Raw genomic sequence first — 22,396 nt, 5'->3', positions numbered from 1 at the left:
AATGTTAGTATTTTTATTATTAATATTGATCCTCCACCAACATTCTGTTCTACTGACTTAGCCAAGAGAGGAAGTGATCCTGGGTTCTCAGAGGTTATGACACTGGATGACAACTTCAGGCAGGTTTTATCCAGCTGGAAATCTTTTAGTATGAGCCACTGAAAAATTGTATGCGTGCTCTCTCAGGACCAGCCTGTCTAGGTTAAGAGATGTTCATCACCAGGTTGGTAACAGAAGGGTAAAATTTTCAACTCTTAAAGACATTCTGCTTAGTTATAGTGGGCCTTCTTTCTTGCTGGAAGATGTACCCAAATTGACAAAATCTTCAAAGTATTAGTAGCAAGGAAGATAATGATAATGCAAGTTTAATAATATCTTGATTTTATAAAACATTTTCCTGCTTAACTGATTTTCATGGAGAAATATATATCTTTCATAATTGAGAAAATGATATATAAGTGAGTTACTGTAGTATTGTGTGATAGGATGGGCATACATCTTGGAAACAGTAGGAAAAGTGATAAATTGTGAGTCAGAGGATGTGGGTTCACACACTTGATCTGCAACCTACTACCTATGGGACTGGATGCAATTTATTTCACCTCTCTGGGTCTCAATTTCTTTATGTGTAAAATGAGGGGGAGTGGAGTAAATGACTTTGCTATAAATGGTCCTATGACTTAGAATCAGAACATGTGGATTCTAGTCCCCTCACCTCCACTAACTAGTTCTACAGCACACCAGATAATCTACCATTTCTCTGGGAGGTAGCTTCCTTAGTAGATGAACGTTTGGAGTAGATGACTTCCCAGGTTTCATCTAGTCCTATGTTAAAAGTGTTTAGTTGTAAGACCTCAAAAAAAAAATAAAACTTTCAGGAGAAGGCTATATTTCAAAAGAGGTAACGTGAGGGTAGAATAAGACTTTGGTCATCACAAGTTTCTCTAGTTGACTTTTGAATGGATTTATTCATTACTTACTGGTTACTTCTAGTCTTCATTGTTACCATTCAGGGAGTCAGTCATAAATGAAAGTAGAAAGGCAATAACTGATGCCAGTGGCTCTAATAAGCGCTCTCTCTCTCTCTCTCTCTCTCTCTCTCTCTCTCTCTCTCTCTCTCTCTCTCTCTCTCTCTCTCTCTCTCTCCCTCTCCCTCTCTTTCCTCTCTCTGTCTCTCCCCCCACACACACACACTCCATGCATTTTCATCCAAGAGCTACTATTCCTAAATTAGCTCTCTGAACCTGATTGTGTGGGAAGGAGGATCAACAGAACTACATCAAATTTCTCCCTGGTAAAGCAGGAAAATTTTGGTTAGTCTAATTCCTAGTGCCTTTCTCTCCTTTTTCCTGGAAAATGAAATAATTTGTAAAAGGGAGAAATGCTATAGTTATACAATTATAAGTAAAAGTTAAACATAGGCAACCTTGAAAGTGGTAAACATAAATGAATCTCATCAATGAGCAGGTTTTGTTGTATGAGGAAAGAGCAAAGAAGACTGAACCATATGAATATAGCATACAACTAATGGGGGCAGTGGAAATGGAGGAATAAGGAGGAATTTTTACTTTTATTGTTGTTCAGTCATGTCTGACTCTTTGTGATTCTATTTGGGGTTTTCTAGCCAAAGATAAGGGAGTGGTTTGCCATTATTTTTCCTCCAGCTCATTTTCTAGATAAGGAAACTAAGGCAAGCAGGGTTAAATGACTTGCCCTGTGTCACACAGCTAGTAAGTGTCTGAGGTCAGATTTGAACTCAGGACAATGAGTCTTCCTGATACCAGCCCCAGTACTCTAACCACTGTGCCACCTAGCTCCTAAGGTTACCTTAAGCCATAGGTAACATTTAGATAGGGATTTTATGCCCCAAAGAATGAACAGTTTTTGCTCCAGAGAATTTGGAGTAAATGAAGTTTTAAAAATTATCATTATGAACTCAGTTGCCTTTGCTATCCAAAATCTGAAGCAAATTAATATGGTCTTATAAAAAGACTAATAAGTCTAGTCTCATAATTATCTCCTGTCATCTGTTAAGCAAATCATATTCATAGTCAAGTCAAGAACTATTTTCATCTTTTATCTATGCAGAAAGCTAAGGGTTAGGAGGACAAGTGACTTGACATGATTGTAGAGAAATGTCCAAGATGACAAAAGCCTAATAAGAAGAGTGGAATTTGGAAATCTTTCTGGGGTGTAAATTCACTACCCCTCCACAGATCCAGTTTATAGAGCCAAAGAGGTGATAGAGTAGTAGGACAATTAGACTTTGAGTCAGAAAGACCTGAAGTTGATTCCTGCCTCAAGTACTTAGTAGATATATGACCCTAGGTTAAATGACATGCTCACCTTCTTTCAGGCTCAGTTTATCCCTGTATAAAATGGGGCTAATAGTAGCACATACCTCTCAGGGTTGTTATAAGGATCAAATGAAATAATATGTGTAAAGCATTTTAAGTTTTTTTTAAATCAATATTAGCTATTCTTCCATTCAACAATATTTATCTTTTTATTCTGGGTGCTATGAATACTCCTCAAATGTCTGAAAGGTGGGAGTGAGAATAAGAGATAGATAAAAAGGAACTATACTTGGAGATGATTCCAAGAAGGATGTTTTTCCCCCAGAGTGAGAAGGTATGAAAGATTAAGGCCTAATTCCCTGTACAGTTAAACAAAAGAATCAGGGTTAATAGTGAATAATTCTGTATTTTTGTAACTGTTGTCTTGGTTGTTGTTTTAATTTCCCCATTTTATTCTTGGTTATGATTGGTAGTATTTCAATAGCCCAAGGAGTTATGATTTTCTCAGTGTGCATAATCCTTCTCCCAATATATGTTATCACCATTCCGGGCCCCAGTAAGCTAAGTAGCTGCTAGGCTTAAGAATTTCAGCAAGCTGAGGTTAATCTGGTGATGAGAGATCATCAAAACTCAAAAGCCTTAGGAATGGTCATGTGCTGCTTTCAGGGAATAGGGCAAGAAGAAAATGAGGTAGCTGTATCCTTACCTCTATAGAAAAGGTCAATGGTGAGAGAACATGATTTGGAGAATGGATATTATTAGCAAGACATAAGGAAGAGGAAATAAGTGGTAGAAGAAAAGTAGAGTTTGGGGAAGATCATGGGAGTACAACAGAGTAGGGGAACCACATGGGGCCACTAAATATCTAGCAAAGCTGGGAATTATAGTGATTTTTAGGTAATGATTCTTTTGTAACCCCAGGGAAATCTAGCCATAGATTGGCAAAATATTAATGAGGTTTATGCAAATTAGGAGAGGGTAGCAGATAGCAACCTGGATCAGACTCTAGAATAGCCATTCTATTCCTCCTATGACTGAAAAGGCATGGTAATGAGGATGAAGGTAAATAAGTGAGAGACAAAGATGGGGCTGGGAAGTAGGATTTCAAAATGACATGCTAAGGTTAGAGCTATACTAAGAACTTTAAAATGATGAATTGAAAAACTCTCAAGCCATCAGAGTCATTGGTTGGATTCTAGCAAGGACCAGCAGGTTTAGATCAGATGCACTGATGTCACAGACAACAGAGCCCCAGAAAGCAAAGAGTGTCAGTAGGGGTTAGAATTTCTACCTTCTTGGAGCTTCAAAAAAGGTACACAACAACTGTCCATAACAGATTTAGGGGTTACATGTAGTGGGAAGAATGACTTTGGAGTCAGAGTACCTGGATTCAGATCCCTTCTCTGACATTTATTAGATGTGTAATTTTAGTCAAGGGCCTTAACTTCTCTATACCTTAGTTTCTTTATCTGTAAAATGGCCAACCTTGACTAGTTGACCTAGAAGGTCCCTTCCAGATCTAGAATATATAATCATTTTCTTGCAGACTACAGGTTTCAATATGATTTTTAATTAAGAATTATTTTCACATTACGTCAGATTTTATTCTGCCTTTTCTTCACTTGCCACCATTAAAATACAACCCACCAATACAACACAGCATCAGAGAGGAGAGACGACTGACCTGCCTAAATCTACAAAGTAGCCCCCTGGTCAGGACCTCATAGGGTTCTCTAATCTGTCACTGTTGAATGTAAGCCTGCTTTTACTTCCTATAGAAGCTGTTAATGAAACATATGAACAGGTACCTACAGTGAGTGTACACGCCAGCATTCCCATTGGGCATGATTTTAGTTCTCTGTCAGCTTAATGATTTCTGCTTTACACACATTTCAAAGGCCTTCTTTTCTCAGCAACTGCCCCAGTTTTAGCAAGACAGGAAACTTACAGTGAAATTTCATGGATACTGATATGTCACATGATTTCCCCCAAGAAAAATGTTCTTTATGAAGGAGAGATATTTTTACACTGTTTTGCCTACTATGCACTGTGCATACTTTACATTAAGATCAATAAGGATTGAGTTCCAATCTGATCTATAGCCTGGTCTCTAATTGTTTCCTTTAAATTGTAAAACTATCACTCCTGGGAATTGCTAACTGAATTAAGATCTGTGTTTTACTCTGCTTTCAGGGCCAGTAACCTGGATGAACAGAAGCACACCTAACTCAAAGCCTTGCAGACCACTTAACAGAAAGCAGTTTCCTATATCCAACTGCTTAATCTAAAAATCCGATAGGAATTAGCTGCCACAACCACCACAGGTCTCTTCAGGCTTAAAAAGGTCGACATATCCTGTTTGAGAACATCTGCTACATGTTCTGGTCATATGGTAACCCTCAGGAAATTGTTCTCTGAGGCAAAGGCACATTTTTGGAGCCTCATGCCATTTAAAAACAAGCATTTGAAGTCTTAATTGCCACCTACAAGATGATTCATGCAAAGAAAACCTCTTGATTTCAGCCAATGAAAATTTTGTGCCTTGAGAAACCATGTTAAACAGTATGATTAAGGATCATGCAAATGAGAAAGTTTATTTTATTTACTGCTCCAAAGGAATCCATGGCAGTAAACTGTGTTCACAACATGCCGGGAATTGACAATGTATACAGTCTCTGTACATTCTTTAGTCTGAGTAAGTGGGAAAAAAACTGAAGTTATCCAATATATTGATAAAGATATGTTTTACCAATTGGGTTATTTCAGGATTTGGGATGGCTAACCTTTTTGTGTGTCTTGTTTAATCAGTGAAGCAATACTTTACTAAAGTATTTTGTTGAAGCCATTAATAACCCAAGTATTTGATGTATCATATCATTTATGTTTAGTTTACTCTTATTTGGCATTAGAGTAATCCAGTTTGACCCTATAAATATTGATAATGGAAATAATTGAGTTTTTATCATAATGGGCAGTTTATATAATTATTATTTAATGAATAAATGCCCTATCGTTGCTGTGGTGATTCAGAGTTAACTCAGAAGAACTTTAGCACATTTAAGCACTGTCTCACTGCTATTCAAAAACAAAATTCTGCTATTTATTGATATTGATCTTAATCAGAAATGCTCCCTAGTCATAGGAAAGCTATTAGGGTTGCAATTCAATTTAATTCAGGTAATGCTGGGGTTCTTAACTTTTTTTTTTTTACAGTAGGTATATTTGGCAGTCTGGTAAAGCCAATGGACCCTTTATCAGAATAATGTATTTAAATGCATAAAATAATTTATCTGATTACAAGGGAAACTGTATTGAAATAATGCCAAAAATATTCACAGCTCCCAGATTAGGAACCCCAAAGGATCTTTTTAAAAAATCATAATCAAATAATAAACAGTGAGATTTTATATTGCTTATTTGTATCAATAAATTGTGTAATGCTAAAGATGTCATTTATGGTAGAAAACTGTGAAATGTTGCTAATTCTCTCTTATATGTTCACCAAAGGTTGGGTCTTGGAGTCAAGATGGTGGTGTAAAAGCAGGGACTTGGCCTGAGATCTCCCCAAATCTCTTCAGATATCCCTATAAAAGCACTCTGAACAAATTCTAAAGTGGCAGAAACCACAAAGAGACAGAGTGAGGCAGATTTCCAGCCCAAGACAACTTGGAAGGCTGACAGGAAAGGTCTGTTGCACTACAACCGAGTAGTATCCAGCATTCAGGGCACAGCAGCAGACACAGAAGAGGCAAAGCCACTCTGGGGGACTGAATCACCAGCAGCAGTGACAAGTTCCAGTCTTCTCAGTGCACAGATGCCAGAGACAACTTAGAAGGTCAGCTGGAGGGGTCTGTCAGAACTGGGTAAGAGAGAAGCTCAGTCCAACACAGGGCTGCAGGGCATTCCAATGCAGTCCCTGCATCAGCAAACCAGGAACAGGCTCTGGGAGTGACTGAATCAGCAGCAGTAATGGTGGCAGCAGTGGCAGCACTGCTCCAGGAGCTATTAGCCCACAGACTGAATGTCTGAAAGTCACGTATTTAAACTTCCTGCAGCCAAGATGGTGGAGTAAGAAGTAAGTTACTCTCATCTTCTTTTATTGACCTTGAAAAACTCAGAGAATATTGCCCCAGGAAAAATTTTGAAATAATAGAGTCAGCAGAAGGATAAGATGCAGCAGTCTTTTAGCTACCTAGGTTAGGGGGATTAATGGGAAAAGTCTCTCTTTCTGTGGCTGAAAGGGACCAGTACAAGTTAGAGGGCATCCCAGCAAGCCAGTGGAAAGTCCCACCTCAGCAAACCAGTAACCAGATCCCTAGCCCCCCTACAAGAAGTCTGGGACAGTGCCCCCTGTGCCCCAGAAGCAGAGATCAACTTAAAAAGCCAGAAAAAAGAGCTAGCAGCAACACAGAAAAACAGTGACCATAAGAAAGTATCTTGGTGACAGGGAAGATCAAAACAAATTCAGGCAAGGATAACATTGTCAATATATCCATATCTGAAACCTCAGAAGGGAATATGAACTGGTCTCAATCCCAAAAAGCATTCTTGGAAGAGCTCAAGGAGAATTTTAAAAGTCAAATAAGGTAGGTAGAAGAAAAATTGAACAATTCCTTTAAAAACACAATTTACAAAATGGACAAAAAAGTACACCAAAGAAAACAACTCCCTAAAAAGTAAAATGGGCTAAACAAACAAGGAGGTACAAAAGCTAACCGAAGAAAACCATTAAAAATTAAAAGTGGGCATCTGGAAGCAAATGACTCTGAGACATCAAAGATCAGTTAAACAAAATCAAAGGAATGAAAAAATAGAAGAAAATGTAAAATTCCTCATTGGCAAAATAACTGACCTGGAAAATAGATCCAGAAAAGATAACTTAAGAATGATTGGTTTACCTGAAAGCCATGATGAAAAAAGAGCCTGGACAGCATCTTTCAGGAGATCATCAAGGAAAACTGCTCTGAGGCCCTAGAAGCAGAAGGCAAAATAGTCATCAAAAGAATCCACCAATCACCTCCTGAAAGAGATCCCAAATTGAATACTGCAATATTGCAGCCAAATTCCAGAATTATCAGGTCAAGTAGAAATCCTGCAAGCAAACAGAAAGAAACAATTCAAATATCAAGGAACCACAGTCAGGATTACTCAGGACCTTGCAGCTCCTACATTAAAGGATCAGAGGACTTGGAATATGATATTCCATAAGGCAAAGGAGCTTGGATCACATCCAAGGATCAACTACCCAGCAAAATTGAGCATAACCTTTCAGGGGAGGAGAAGGACATTCAGTGAAATGGGCAACTGCCAGATTTTCCTGATGAAAAGACCAGAGCTGAATGGAAAATTTGATCTTCAAATACAAGACTCAAGAGAGGCATAAAAAGGTAAACAGGAAAGAAAAGAAACAACAACATGTTATTTAGTAAGGGTAAATTGTTTACAAGGGAATATGGTACTTATAGTTCTTGAGAAATGTATTTTTATTATGACATTTAGAAGGAATAGACAATGAGGAGGTGGGTTTAAGATGACTTTGATGTGATGATAAAAATCCTAAAGAAGTGGTGAAAAGGAATGGTAATGGTATAAGAGGAAAGGAGGAAGTAGAAAAGTGTAAATTATACCACATGAAGAGACACAAAAATATATTACAGTAGAGGGAAAGAAGGGAGGGAGATGAGCATTGCTTGAATTTTACTCTCATTGGATTTGGCTAAAGGAGGGAATAATATACTCAGGTACAGAAATTTAACTTGCCATATAGGCAGTAAGAGGGGAAAGGGAAAAGAAAAGGGAAGGAGGAATAGAAGGAAGGGAAGAAGTAGTAAGGGAAAAGGCAAAGAAAACAGAGGGGACTAATGGAAGGCAAGGCAGACTGAGGGATGCAGTGGTCAAAAGCAAAACTCTAGTGAGGAGGGAAAGGGAGAAAAGGAGAAAGAAAAGCATAAACTGGGTAGGGGGAAATAGGATGGAGAGAAACACACAGATAATAATTGTAACTGTGAATGTGAATAGGATGAACTCTCCCATAAAACAGAAATGGATAGCAGAATGCATTAAAAATCATAATCTGAAAATATGTTGTTTATAAGAAATACATTTGAAACAGAGGGATACACACAGGGTAAAGGTAAAAGGCTGAAGCAGAATATATTATTCTTCAGGTGAAGTAAAAACAAAAGCAGGGATAGAAATCCTGACCTCAGACAAAACAAAAGCAAAAACAGATCTTACTAAAAGAAATGAGGAAGGAAACTACATCCTGCTAAAAGGCACTAGAGATAATGAAGTAATATCATTACTAAACATATATTCACCAAGTGGTATAGCATCCAGATTCTTAGAGGAGAAGTTCAAGAAGTTACAGGAAGAAATAGAGAGTAAAACTATACCGGTGGAGGACCTGAACCTCCCCCTCTCTGAACTAGATAAAACTAACCACAAAATAAACAAGAAAGAAGTTGAGGAGGTGAAAAGAATTTTATAAAAGTTAGATGTGGTAGATCTCTGGAGAAAATTGAATGGGGATGGAAAGGAAGATAATTTTTTCTCAGTGGCACATGGCACTTACACAAAAATTGACCATGTGCTAGGGCATAAAAACCTCACAATCCGATGTTCACCAAAGATCCCACCAATATGCCTTATATAAAACTTATCAAATTTTTATAGAGATAGTTTTGTTGGTGAGAGGATATGAGGAAGAAGGAGGAATAAGGCAGGAACTTATCTTGCTTTCCCAAATTCCCCCACAAATAATTTAAAATAATGCTTCAAAGTAAACTTTAGAGCAGCAGAAATAATTAAACATCAGGGTAAAGAAGTGGAAATTGAGAGTGTGCTAATCAACTGGGGAATGACTGAACAGCTGTGGTATATGATTGTAATTGGTTATTATTGTGCTATAGGAAATGACAAGCAGAATGATTTTAGAAAAAAATTAGAAAGGCTTAAATGAACTGATGCAAAATGACATGAGCAGAACCAAGAGAACACTGTTCATGGTAATAATAACGTTGTACAATGAACAACTGCAAATAACTTACCTATTCTCCGGTAAAATGATCCAAGAGAATCCCAAAAGACTCATGATGAAAAATGATATCCGCCTCCAAAGAAACAACTGATGTCATCTGAATGCAGACTGAAGCATACTATTTTCATTTTCTTTTTCTTTAAATATTTATTTGTTTTTAGTTTCAATATTCACTTCTATAAGATTTTGAGTTCTAAATTTTTAGCCCCCTCCCTCCACTCCTCCCTTTACAAGATGGTATGTAATCTCATATAGGCGATACATGTACAATCATATTAAACATATTTTCACATTAATAATGTTGTAAAGAAGAATCAGAGCAAAAGGGGAAAAAAACATGAGAAAGAAGAAATAAAAAATAGAGAAAATAATATGCTTCCATTTGCATTCAGACTCTCCACTTCCTTCTCTGTCGGATAGCATTTTCTATCATCAGTCTTTTGGAATTGTCTTTGATCCTTGTATTGCTAAGAAGAGTTAAATCTATCAAAGTTGGTTATTGCACAATTTTGCTGTTACTATGTACAACATTCTCCTGTTTCTGCTCACTTTACTCAGCATCAGTTCATATAAGTCGTTCCAGGTCTTTCAGAATTCCATCTGGTAATCATTTCTTATGCAACAATAGTATTCCATTACGGTCATATAGCACAACTTGTTCAGACATTCCCCAGTTGATGGGCACCCCTTCCATTTCTAATTTTTTGGCTTTTAATTGTTTTCTGAGACAAGAATGATCTTTAAATTATTTCTGTGGATTATATCTTCAAAGTAATTTGCTTTTCTTATGTATAGAAATTATGTTCTTTCAGTTTTTTAATTTTTGCTTCCTTTCTGTTATATCTTCTTTTCCTTATATATTTTTGCATTATAAAATCCATTGTTCATATTTTCAAAAGTTTTACTAATATGGATATATTCTCAAATACTAATTTTAAGTGACTAATACTACTCATTTTATTTATTTTGTCTTTGAGAACTCTGACTTTGTTCTTAATTTCCATTCTAGTATCTTCTCTTAAAATTATTATTTATTTTTTGAACCATTGTGGAATTTCTTATTGTTTTATGGTAGTTGATTCACTGGGATTCCTTGGTTCTATTTTCTTGGAAGTACGATATGTAGTTATTGTATTGTCTTTCAAAAATTCTTGTTCATATTTTCCTTCATTTCTTGTCACATTTAGTTTATGTGCTTTGGTGCCAGGTTTGTATACATCCTCTTTCAGGATTTTTCTTCTATTTCTGGATAAATGGGCAGAGTTCAAAGTGAGTCAATCCTATGTGGTTATCAGGTAGGGGCCACTATAGTTAGACCTTGAAATAATCCTAACTGGCTATATGTACTATATGTAACCAAAGGGAATTTTGTGGCAAATGGGAGTTTTAGTTAGAATGGCTTATGGTTGTTATTCCAGAGAACTTCACCTTGAGTGTTTGTCTTCTTATTGGTGCATCTTAACATACCTCATATGTTGACATATTACTTAATTTTTTTAGTTTATTTCAGTGGGAGATTTATGTTTAAACCAACCATTAACATTTTGCTGATCATGTGACTGTGCCACATAAGTCTGTTTTTTTTTTCCTGCTTACCATTCTTTGTCTTTAAGTCTCAGGTTTATTTCATTCTCAAGGTTATATACTTGGGTCCTTTTTCTTCTCTTTTTACACTCTTTAGATTATCATTTTAATTCACTTTAAATTCCTTCACTTATGCTCTTTTTGCAATGGATGAATTCCTAAATGACTATGTTTTATTTTTTATTTTTTTTTAAATTTTGGCTAGGCAATGGGGTTAAGTGACTTGCCCAGGGTCACACAGGTAGTAAGTGTTATGTGTCTGAGGCCGCATTTGAACTCAGGTCCTCCTGAATCCAGGGCTGGTGCTCTATCCAGTGCATCATCTAGCTACCCCAAATGACTATGTTTTAAACAAAATCCTTTATCATCTCTTAAACTTCTCTGATTCCTCTATTTTTGTTAGAGACAAAGTTACTCTGTCATTTGGGTAGACTAGCAGACTAGACATAATCTTTGACCTTTCCATCTCCCTTTCCTCCCATCCTCACTCAAATGGCAAATCCTTCTAGTTCTACCATTTTGATATCTCTTCTATGTTTGTCTTCCTTTCTATTTAAACTACCACCACAGTACATAGAGCCCTAATTACCTGTCACTTATGACACTGCAATAGAATCTAAACTAGTCTCCATATCACCACCAAACTCTTCCTCCTTCTAATCTTTCACATATACTCTCCATTCACTTTTACATATAACTTTCTTCCATGTTAATCAGTTACCAAAAAACCTTGAATAATTTGCCATTATCTACTGGATTAAGTTCAATTTCCTAAGTCCACCACTCAAGCCAATGATCCCAACTTAAGTTTTTAATCTTATTTCTAGATTTTTAATGATAATTACCTAACCTTTCCCTCCTTTAACTTGGGAGAATTTATTATTACTGAAATATTTCCCCATTATTCCCTCCTTCCAAAAGTTTGTTCATTATATTACTCTATCAAAAAAGGCCTCCTCCTCCATTTCAACATGTCAGAATCATTATCATCTTTCACAGTCCACTGTAAGTTTTATTTATTCCATTAATTCTTCTCTGTCTCTCTCTATTTGGATGTGATGACTATGGTATCCAAACCTCAATTGGGACACACATTCTGCCTCAGTCTTTTGTATACCTCTCTCATGCTGTCTACTGAATTTTTAATTTTGTGAATATAGAAGTTGTGTCTTCACTTTTGTACCCTCCACCACATATAGCATAGGGTTTTGCAATTAGTAGATGCTCAATACATATTTTGGGAATTAGTAAATGAAAAGGACAGTCAAAATATTTTATTACATGCAGAAGTTACAATGATAATGAGATTCCTATGGTAGACTTTAGAATTTACAAAACTTAATGAGGCTTAGTGCTTTCCATGTCAACAGTGCCTCTTTAAACCTGACCTGGCAAGCTTATCATCATCACGTCTGCTTAACAAAAGCCATTTATCTACATAGCTCATAAATTGTTTTGTAGCTCAGTCTTTTCAGTGTTCTTTCTCTGCAGTTGTTTGAGTAAACCATGTAGTCAATCCAATTCAATTATGAAGACGACTAACCATGTTGAATAAACTGTTTTCCCCTTATTTTTCTTCTACAATATTAACACATATTTGATTAGAGTTCCTCCTGGCAAAGTCCATGCATAGAAGAATGCAAGAATGATCATTGAAGACTTTTAAAATAACATATAGCAAGATAGAAAAAAAGTAACTATATCCAGTTTCTAGAACTTATGGAACTTTTGGAAGCCAAGATGGAAGAGTAAGGTGCTCTTACCCTTCCTTATTAACCTCTGAAAGCCTAGAAAATAGTGCCTCAGGAAAAACCCTAGAATAGCTAAGTCAGCAGAAAGATAGAATGCAGCAATCTTGTAGCCCAGGAAGCTTGAGGGATTAATGGGAAAGGCCCCTCTTGCTCTGGGGGACAGGGAACAGTGAAGGATGGGAGGCATCCCAGCAAACCAGTGGTAAGACCCACCTCAGCAAACCAGGGGGAGATCCTGAGCAGTAGGTGATAGAACAGGCAAGCACCAACACCAGGACCCCAAAGTGCCTCAGCACAGGCAGGGAAACTGGTAAACAACAGCTTGGAAAAGCACTGTGTGTACTGGCATTCTCTAGCAGCTGAATCTCCTGGTGCTTCAGCACAACTCCAGGCTGGCAGACATCCTCCAGCAGCCAAACATTCAAGTGCTTTAAAAAAAGCTCAGGGGAGCAGGCATCCTCCAGGGGCCAAACTCTCCACTCCTATCCTGAGCCTCCAGCCACCAGCACTTAAGGCCTCAGCATACAAAGCCACTGACCAGGTTCCCAGATCCCAGCACAAGAAGCTTGGGCTGGTGCCCCCTGCACTCCAGCAGGAGAGCTCAACTTTAAAAGCCAAAAAATAGGCAAACACCATGAGTAGAAAGCAGAAGCAGATGATGGCTATAGATTCTTATTATGGGAATAGGGAAGATAAAGGCACAAATTCAGAAGAGAACAACAATATCAATACACCCACCTCCAAAACCTCAAAGGGGAATATGAACTGGTCTCAAGCCCAAAAAGCCTTCTTGGAAGAGCTCAAGGAGGATTTTAAAAGTCAAATAAGAGAAGGAAAAGAAAAATTGGGAAAGGAAATGAGAGGTATGCAAGAGAGAGTCAATAGCTTGGAAAAGGAAGGACAAAAATTGACTTGTAGCAAAAAAAAACCCTTAAAAATAAAATTGGCCAAATGGAAAAAAAGTCCGCTGAAGAAAACAAGTTCTTAAAAATACAATTGGCCAAATGAGGGGAAAAAAGTACACTGAAGAAATCAATTCCCTAAAAATTAGAATTGGCCAAGTAGAAAAGGAGGTAGAAAATCTAATAGAAGGAAACAAATCATTAAAAATTAGAATTGAGCAAGTGGAAGCTAATGACTCAATAAGGTGTCAAGAATCAGTCAAACAGAAACAAAAAAAAAATTTAAAAAGTAGAAAACAAAAATTACCTCACTGGTAAAACAACTGACCTGGAAAATAGATCCAAGAAACACAATTTATACCTGAAAATCATGATGAAAAAAGAGTCTGGACAGAATTTTGCAGGAAATCATCAAACTGCTCTGAGGTCCTAGAATCAGAACGTAAAATTGTCATCAAAAGAATCCACTGATCACCTCGTGAAAGAGATCCCAAATGGAAAACATCAAGAAATATTGTAGCCAAATTCCAAAATTATAATATCAAAGAGAAATACTGCCACCAACCAGAAAGAAACAATTTAAATATCATGGAACCACAATCAGGATTAAGCAGGACCTTGTAACTTCTAAATTAAAGATTGGGGGCTTAGAATATGACATTCCATAAGGCAATGGAGCTTGGGTCACATCCAAGGATCAACTACCCACCAAAATTGAACATAATCTTTCAGGGGAGGAGAAGGACATTCAGTGAAATAGGAGACTTCCAGACTTTCCTGATGAAAAGACCAGAGTTTAATGGAAAATTTGATTTTCAAATAAAAGACTCAAGATAGGTATAAAAACATAAACAGGAAAGAAAAAAAATCAACACGTTATTAATAAGGGCAAACTGTTTACATCCCTATAAGGGAAGATGGAATTTGTAACTCTGGGGAACTGTATTGTTATTTTGACATTTAAAAGGAGTATACATAGACAAAGGGCATGGGTATAAGTTGATTTTGATGTGATGATAAAATATCTAATTCAGTGGTGAAAATGGATTGTTTCGGGAGAAAAGGAAAGGAGGAGGCAGACAAAGTAAATTACGTCATGTGAAAAGGCACAAAAACCTATTACAATAGATGGAAAGAAGGGAGGGACACAAACATTGTTTGAACCTTACTCTCATCAGATTTGGCTCAAAGTGGAAGTAACATGATCAGGTATAGAAATCTAACTTACTCTATAGAAAGTTGGAGGGAAAAGGGGAAAGGAAGGGAAGGGGGTGGATAAAAGGGAAGGAAGAAGTTGAAAGAGTAAAGGAGAAGAAAATGGAGGGGGCTGATAGAAGGCAGGCAGACTGAGGGAAGTGGGGATGGAAAGCAAAACTCTAGTGAGGAGGGAAAGAAAAAGGAGAGAAAAAAGCATAAACAGAAAAAAGATGGAGAGAAAAACACAGTAATCATAACTGTGAACGTGAATGTGCTGAACTCTTCTGCAAAACGGAAGCAGATAGCGGAATAGATTGAGAAGCATACCACTACAATGTGTTGTTTACAATTTTGGAAAAATTTATACAAACTGATGCTAAGTGAAATGAGCAGAACCAGGAGAATATTTTACACAGTAACAGTCACATTGTGCCATGACTGATTTTGATAGACTTAGTTCTCAGCAATGCAAGACTCATGATGGAAAATGCTACCCACATCCAGAGAAAGAACTTTGGAGTCTAAATGCAAATGGAAGCTTACTATTTGCTCTACTTTTGTTGTTTTGTTTTGTTTTGTTTTGTTTCTGCTTTCTCATGGTTCCTCCCATCAGTTCTAATTCTTCTTTAAAACATGACTAATGTGAAAATATGAATGTATATATAGAGCCTACATTGGATTGCATGCTGTCTTGGGAAGGGGGGAAGGGAAGGATGGGGGGAAAGCTTAAAACTCAAAATCTTATGGAAGTGAATGTTGAAAAATAAAAATAAATTAAGTAATTATTAAAAAAAATAAATAAAAAGTCTGTTTTGCTTCTGCCCACTGGCTTCCTTAGTCTGCCTTTACTTTTATCATTCCCTCCTCCAGCCCATAACTCTTAGCCCCTTTCCTATCAGGTTAGAAAGATTTCAATACTCATTTGAATGTGTATGTATGTATGTATGTATGCATGTCTATGTGTGTGTGTATTCTTCCCTCTTTGTATCAATTCCAATGCAAGTGATATTCAAGCACTGTCACCCCCTCCCATTTTTTTCTTTTACTATAAAATCTCTTCCTTGCATGCCCCTTTTATGTGAAGAAAATTTCTCCATTCTACCTCTCCTTTCCCCCTTTTCCTAGAGCATCCTTTTTTCTTACCCCTACATTTAATTTTGTAGATCTCCCTAGCATTATCAACTCACAATCATGGCCTCTGTCTATATAAATTCCTTCTAACTACCCCTGTATTGATAATGTTCTTAGGAGTTACATGTGTTTTTTTTTCCCTATAGGAATGCAAATAGTTTAATCCCTTTAGTATTACTTTTTCATGTATATATTTTTATACTTCTCTTGAGTCTCATGTTTGACTGTCAAATTTTCTATTCACCTCTGGTCTTTTCATCAGGAACGCTTGGATTGCACAAACAAAACCAAAGCAACCAAGATTAGGAGGAAAGCAGAAAACTGGGAAACAATTTTTACAGTCCGTGTTTCTGATAAAGGCTTCACTTCTAAAATATATAGGGAATTAATTCAAATTTGTAAGAATACGAGTCATTCCCCAATTGATAAGTTGTCAAAAGATATGAACAGGCATTTTTTCAGATGAAGAAATTAAAGCTATCCATTATCATATGAAAAAATGCTCTAAATCAATAATGATTAGAGAAATGCAAATTAAAACAACCTTCAGGTACCATCTCACACCTGTCAGATTGACTTAAACGACAGAAAAGGAAAAGGAAAATGTTGGAAAAGATGTGAAAAAAATGAGAACAGTAATGCATTGCTGGTGGAGTTGTGAATATGATTCAACCATTCCGGAGAGCAATTTGGAATTATGCTTTAAAATTGTGCATACCCTTTTATCCAGGAATACCACTACTAGGCCTGTATTCCAAAGAGATCATAAAAAAAGGAAAAGGACATACATCATTATTTTTGTGTTCCAAACCAGTTACTTCTTTGGAGAAATACCTCATCATGAATTTAGTTTTTCCTACTCTGTTAGTTGTGATTTTAACTTCTGTTTTGAGAACTCTATCTCCTAAAGTTCCTTCCTACTTTACTTAACAGTTGCATATCTCTTTTGAATCATTCTGGAGTCTCTTTCTGTTGACTTATGATCCCTAAGGAGTCCAATGGAGTCTCTTTTTTGTTAGGTTATTTTGGTTCATGTTGCTTCTTATTGTAATACTTATTCAATGTACTTTGTATTATTTTACATAATTAGATAAGTCTTCATTCTATCTTTATATTTTTCTGTATTGGTTTGGCTTGTGAGCTCCTTGAAAGCAAGGACTTTGTTATTTTTTGACTTCTTTGTACCTCTAAGAATTATCACAGTGCCAGGCACATAGTAGGTGCTTAATAACTATTAGTTCACTTGATTCTCATAGTTTGTGGCCTTGTGTATGTGTTTTCTCTGACAATCACTATGGGAATTTTACTCACTTTTTATATGCTTCTCCTTCCACTAAAGCAAAAACTCATGAGATAAACCTGATGGATATCCTCTGTCATCTAATCTTAGAAGATGTTTAGCTTTGCTATGATACCTAAAGGAGAGCAGGACTGGCCTCAGTTCAATTTCATTTTCATCTCTGATACTATGAATACATGTCTGATGTTGTGTTTCCCTCCAGCCAGTGATTCTGAGTGCTGTACCACACATGTCTTCTGTACTGTCCAAATATTCAATTCCACCTCCTCCATTCTATTATGTAGATGAGTAAAATCAGGATCTGCCACTATTTGCAGTTTCAGGGACATCCAAATAGAATTACTTTCTTGGAAGTCTTTACAGCTAGACCTCAAATCATTATCCTTTGGGCTTTCTTGCATTCAGTGTAATGAGATAGAATTGATAGAAGATAAGCATGCTAAATGTATACTCTAAAAATTAAACCTACCTGGTGTTAATTTATGCAACTTTTTTTCCCTTTCAATGGGATTCTGTTTTGTTTTTTTTTTACATTGTGTATTTCATTGTAAGTATTTCATGTCTGGTACATGAAGGTTTCTTTTAAGCATTTAGGTTTGGGGAAGCTTTAGAAAGTTACAGGACATTGTGCTACTCACATTTAAATTGGCTATTTTTGTGTTGTGTAGGCAGCTAATGAAATCTGAATGAATGCTCAAAAATGAAATTAATCAGGGCAGTTAGGGAGCACCACTCCTTTAGTCAGGAGAACCTGAGTGCAAATTCGACCTCAGACACTTGACACTTACTAGTTGTGTGATGCTGAACAAGTCACTTAACCCCATTGCCTAGACCCCCACAAAAAAGAAATTCCATTCTCCTTCTAGAGGTATAGGGCTTAGGATGCCAGAGTGGGCTGCTATATGAATAGTGTGATTTAAAGATCAGCAGAAGACAAAAAAGACCTCAGAATATCTCTGCACAAGGTCAGCCACAGGGCTAGAAATCCTAACTGAAAAATATTTTCTATTCCTATTTGGAGTGCCAAAGGATTTGTTAAAGGTACCTATTAAAATGGAAATATATTAATTGGCAAATATCCCATATGTATAAATCACTTATCAATTTAGTTGTCAGTCACCTGACCATCAGTAAAAGGAAACAAGGAAGAAACTTGTCTAGGCCCTGAGGTAGTTATCTAGGAAGGGGCATATAAAAGTCATGCTGTGGGATAGGTGTGCTAATGGGAGAGTTGGAAATAAGGTAGCTAGAAGGGTTGCCCTAGATAAGTGTCTGCTACTTTAAAATTTGCCCTAGGAGTGGACCTCTATGAAGGAAAACAAATAAGGAATATTTGAATGATTTTTGGATGCCTCTTCTGACTTTTCCAATTCAAACAAATAATGAGAAAAATGAAGGTCTAAATCTAACTTTTAGAAACCAATTTTTTAATCTGTAGGTTTATCTTGTCATTTATGATATTACAAAACAGCTCTAAGGAAGTGTTATGAATATATTGATTTGAACTTGGGCATTCTGGGGATATTGAAAAAGCGAAGCTAGGGGGAAAAAAAACCTCAAGTACTAAAAAAAAGAATCAGTAGAATGTTCAAGAATAGAAAATGGAGTAACTCTTCCAACTAGATTTAAAGAAGAAACTGATAACTAACTTAATTTATTGCCCAATTTCAAGTTTCATGCTAAGCTATAGACTTTTATTAAATATATAATTAAGTATAAGCATATTAAATTTATTTCAGTTTAATTTAACACATAATTATTAAGCATCTACCATGTCCAGAGCATCATGTTTTCATAGTAAATAAAGCATTGGGTTTGGAATCAGGAAGACTCTATCTTCCTGACCTCAAATCTTGCCTCAGACACTTATTAAGCTGTGTGACCCTGGGCAAGTCACTTAACCTTGTTTGTCTTAGTGCCTCATCTGTAAAATGAACTGGAGAAGGAAATGGCAAACTAGTATACTTGCCAAGGAAACCTCAAAATGGGATCATAAAGATTTGGACATGACTGAACCAACAGAGCATCAAAATTCCATATGCAAGGTACTAGGCTGCTAAATCTTAAGGTGACACAAATGTTCTTTCCTTCAAGAAGTTTTCAATCTATTTCATCTTCAATAATCTCTTATGGGGTAGAGGTGACACTGTGTTTTGGGGAACTATTCAAGCAGCACAGGAATTGATAGTTTCTATGCAAAGACTTAAAGTAAAATCCAGGCCCCAGGATTTGCCTGCTTTCCAAAGATCAGTCTAACTAAGTACAGAGGTGGCAATCATCAACAGACTGTTCATTAGATGATGAAGGGATTTTTTTTTATATAGATAGACCTTGGCCCCAAGTTTTCATTTCCTTTCTACTTTTGGAGTGAAAGATATATCTGGATGAGGGAAAAGAGGACAGAGGAGGAAAAACAAAATAGCACTATTTTTAAGCTCCCTGCAAAGAGTACCTTAAAAAGTCACAGATCCATTGACATTTCTAACTGTGGGGGGAAAAAAAACAAATCTAGACAGCTATTATATAAGGTAAGCTATGTTAGGTGCTATACATGTGAAAAAAAGGTGGCTTGGGATTTCGGAAGAGTATGGGATCCTCATGGATGAAGATCAGGAAAATTTTGAAGATAGTAGCATTTGAATTTGACCTTAAAAATATACAAGATTTTAATAAGCAGAGATAAGAAAGGAGACACTTCATGCAGTTAAACAGAATGGCTTAGGTAAAGATGCATAGAGCAGAAGGCCCAGAAAATCCTTCAGAGAATAGCAATTCATTCAGTTTGAATAGAATGTGTCATGCATATTGAAGACTAATGAAAGATAAGCTTAGAGAATGTACTGGAACAGTGGACAGTAGGCAGTGCTAGGAATTTACAAAGAAAGTTGTTGACTGAAAGAAAAGACATATACATATATATGCATATACATATTCATATGCATACATGCATACATGCATATATATACATATATGCATACATATATATATATATATATATATATATATATATATATATATATACACACACACAAAATATTCCTAGCATATTACTTGTGAGAACAAAAGTCTGGGAATATGTACATGCCCAGTAATTGGAAAATGGCTAAATTCACTAAGGTACTTAAATGAAACAGTATAATATTGATGATATTATTATTTCCTTACTCTAAGTAAAAATGAATATCACCTATTCAGAAAAGTATGAGAGAAATGTATAATATGTGCAAAGTGAAGAAAATATCTTATGTAGGCCAATAAACACAGCTAGAGCATTGCAAATAAATTCAATATTAAGAAACAATAAAACATTGGAAAAATGCAGTGTTCAATATTAGTACTGTAACACTGCCTCAGGACTCACTACCTCAACTCCCACTCATACTGGTGAATTCTATTTCCAAATGGTGGCTAATTACTTCTCCCATCTGGTTTCTGCAGTTAACCATGAGGGTTGCTGGAGTTTTCTAGTGCTATGACTAACAAGCCACGATCAGTATGTTTCGCATTGAACCAGTAGCCATAATTAGCTTAGAGCAAAGGTCTTTACTAAGGTGCTAGAATAAGAATAATCAGTATAAAATATCTTCCCCCAATTTCCCCTGCCCCCCAAATAGCCTGAAATATAATATTTTGCAAGGACACACAAAGTTCAGGGAAATATTTGGTTGGAATTCAGAGTGTGATAAAAGTGAGGCACAGGTATAGCCAAATGGTCAATCTGTACCTGCTAGTTATTAGAATTCCTTTTTTGAGTTCATAAGCAGTATCATTTTCTTGTTCAACATGTCACTCCTTGAAAGATATTTTTGTCTTAATTGACCACATTGTAACACTTTTCTGTCTCTGTATTTTTCCATCATTGTCTTCACTGTGTACCTCTCTAGTCATTGATGTGTATATTGTCTTCTACTGGTCTGGTCTTTCCAATTGCATGGTCAAAGTATGTGTGTGTGGCTGTGGAAAGGAGTGTAATAGTCCCTCTGGGTCCACCCTATTCCTTCTCATACCGTGAAGTTTGTTAACATATATACAACTTTTCTGCCACCTCAACTTGTTCCTGAGCGTCTGAGCTCCTGAAACTTGATGGAGTCATTGTTAGAGTAATTTTTCATGAAATTCCTGCAGCTATCTCATGTTCACAGGGGCAAGACAAACCTTTTTGGCAAGCAAATCAGCTATTCCCTTCTTCACACAATCAAAGAGTTTCATGCCTCATAAAGATTTTGTAAGCTATAAATCACTGTATTTATGCATTTTAAAATTAATCATGGCCTTATGTTAATTAAAAAACGTTATTTGAAGGGGGGTTTGGGTCATCACATTTCCAATAGCATAAAGTATAAAAGTTAAGAGATACATCTCTCTTTTCTGCAGGTTGTTGAGAATACTTCAAGAGAATAGTAGGAAAGATGAGAGAAGTTAGAAAGGAACAAATGGCATAATTTATGGTCTACACAGCACAAATTATAAGAAGAATTCAAAATCTCTCCAAAGATGTAAAGAGAGAGCATGATATTATGAATACAAATCTACAGAAGTGGAGGCCAAGGTGGAAGAAAAACCAAAATCAATTACATGAAAGCAATGCATTGATGTTTTCATAAGCAAAAATGGTGATCTCAGTAAGGACATATAAAGACAACTTAAAAATCATGGTCCCTTTGGGATGAACAATACTATCCACATCCAAAGAAAGAACTATGGAATTTGAATGCAGATCGAAGCATACCATTTGCTATTTGTTTTCTCCTCTGTTGAGTTTTGTTTCCTCTTTCTGGTGGTTCCTCTTATTGGTTCTAATTTTTACTTACTACAACACTAATCTGAAAATATGTTTAATAAGAATGTGTATTTTATTTATATATATATATATATATTATATATATTATATATATTATATATATATGTATATAGCCTATATCATATTGTGTGCCATCTTGGGGAGGGTGGTGGGGAGGAAGGGGGAGAAAAATTTTAAACTCAAAAGCATATGGAAGTGATTATTGATAAATCAAAATAAATCAATAAAAAAAGATGGAAAGGAAATCATGGTCCTTCCAGAAACATATGAACAGTCAAAAACTTGCCCACAATAATTATAGAAATAATATGAAAAAACTGCCTGGAATTTGTGAATACAAAAAAAAAAGCACCAATAGAAAAAAATCCATAGATCACATCAATAAAAAGAAAAG

At 36.2% G+C, this 22,396-nt stretch overlaps 1 long non-coding RNA gene across 2 annotated transcripts in view; it reads left to right on the top strand.

Moving 5' to 3' along the window:
* Positions 1 to 22,039, top strand: part of LOC110214760 (uncharacterized) — a 106,764-nt gene extending 84,725 nt beyond the window's left edge. Inside the window, exons 7-9 of one of the 2 annotated variants that reach the window (XR_002326368.2) lie at positions 4,491 to 4,992; positions 5,805 to 7,684; positions 21,576 to 22,039. This is a non-coding gene — a long non-coding RNA (uncharacterized LOC110214760). Of the gene's footprint in view, positions 1 to 4,490; positions 7,685 to 21,575 lie in introns of both variants that reach the window. The other variant, XR_002326367.2, reaches the window with a different exon arrangement.
* Positions 22,040 to 22,396: the final 357 nt, after the last annotated feature.

Source organism: Phascolarctos cinereus, unplaced genomic scaffold (assembly GCF_003287225.1).
Source record: "Phascolarctos cinereus isolate Bilbo 61053 unplaced genomic scaffold, phaCin_HiC Scaffold_4;HRSCAF=312, whole genome shotgun sequence".
NCBI classification, from domain to species: domain Eukaryota; kingdom Metazoa; phylum Chordata; class Mammalia; order Diprotodontia; family Phascolarctidae; genus Phascolarctos; species Phascolarctos cinereus.
The sequence above is the reverse complement of the archived record's forward strand: the minus strand, read 5'-3'. Positions and strand labels throughout refer to the sequence as shown.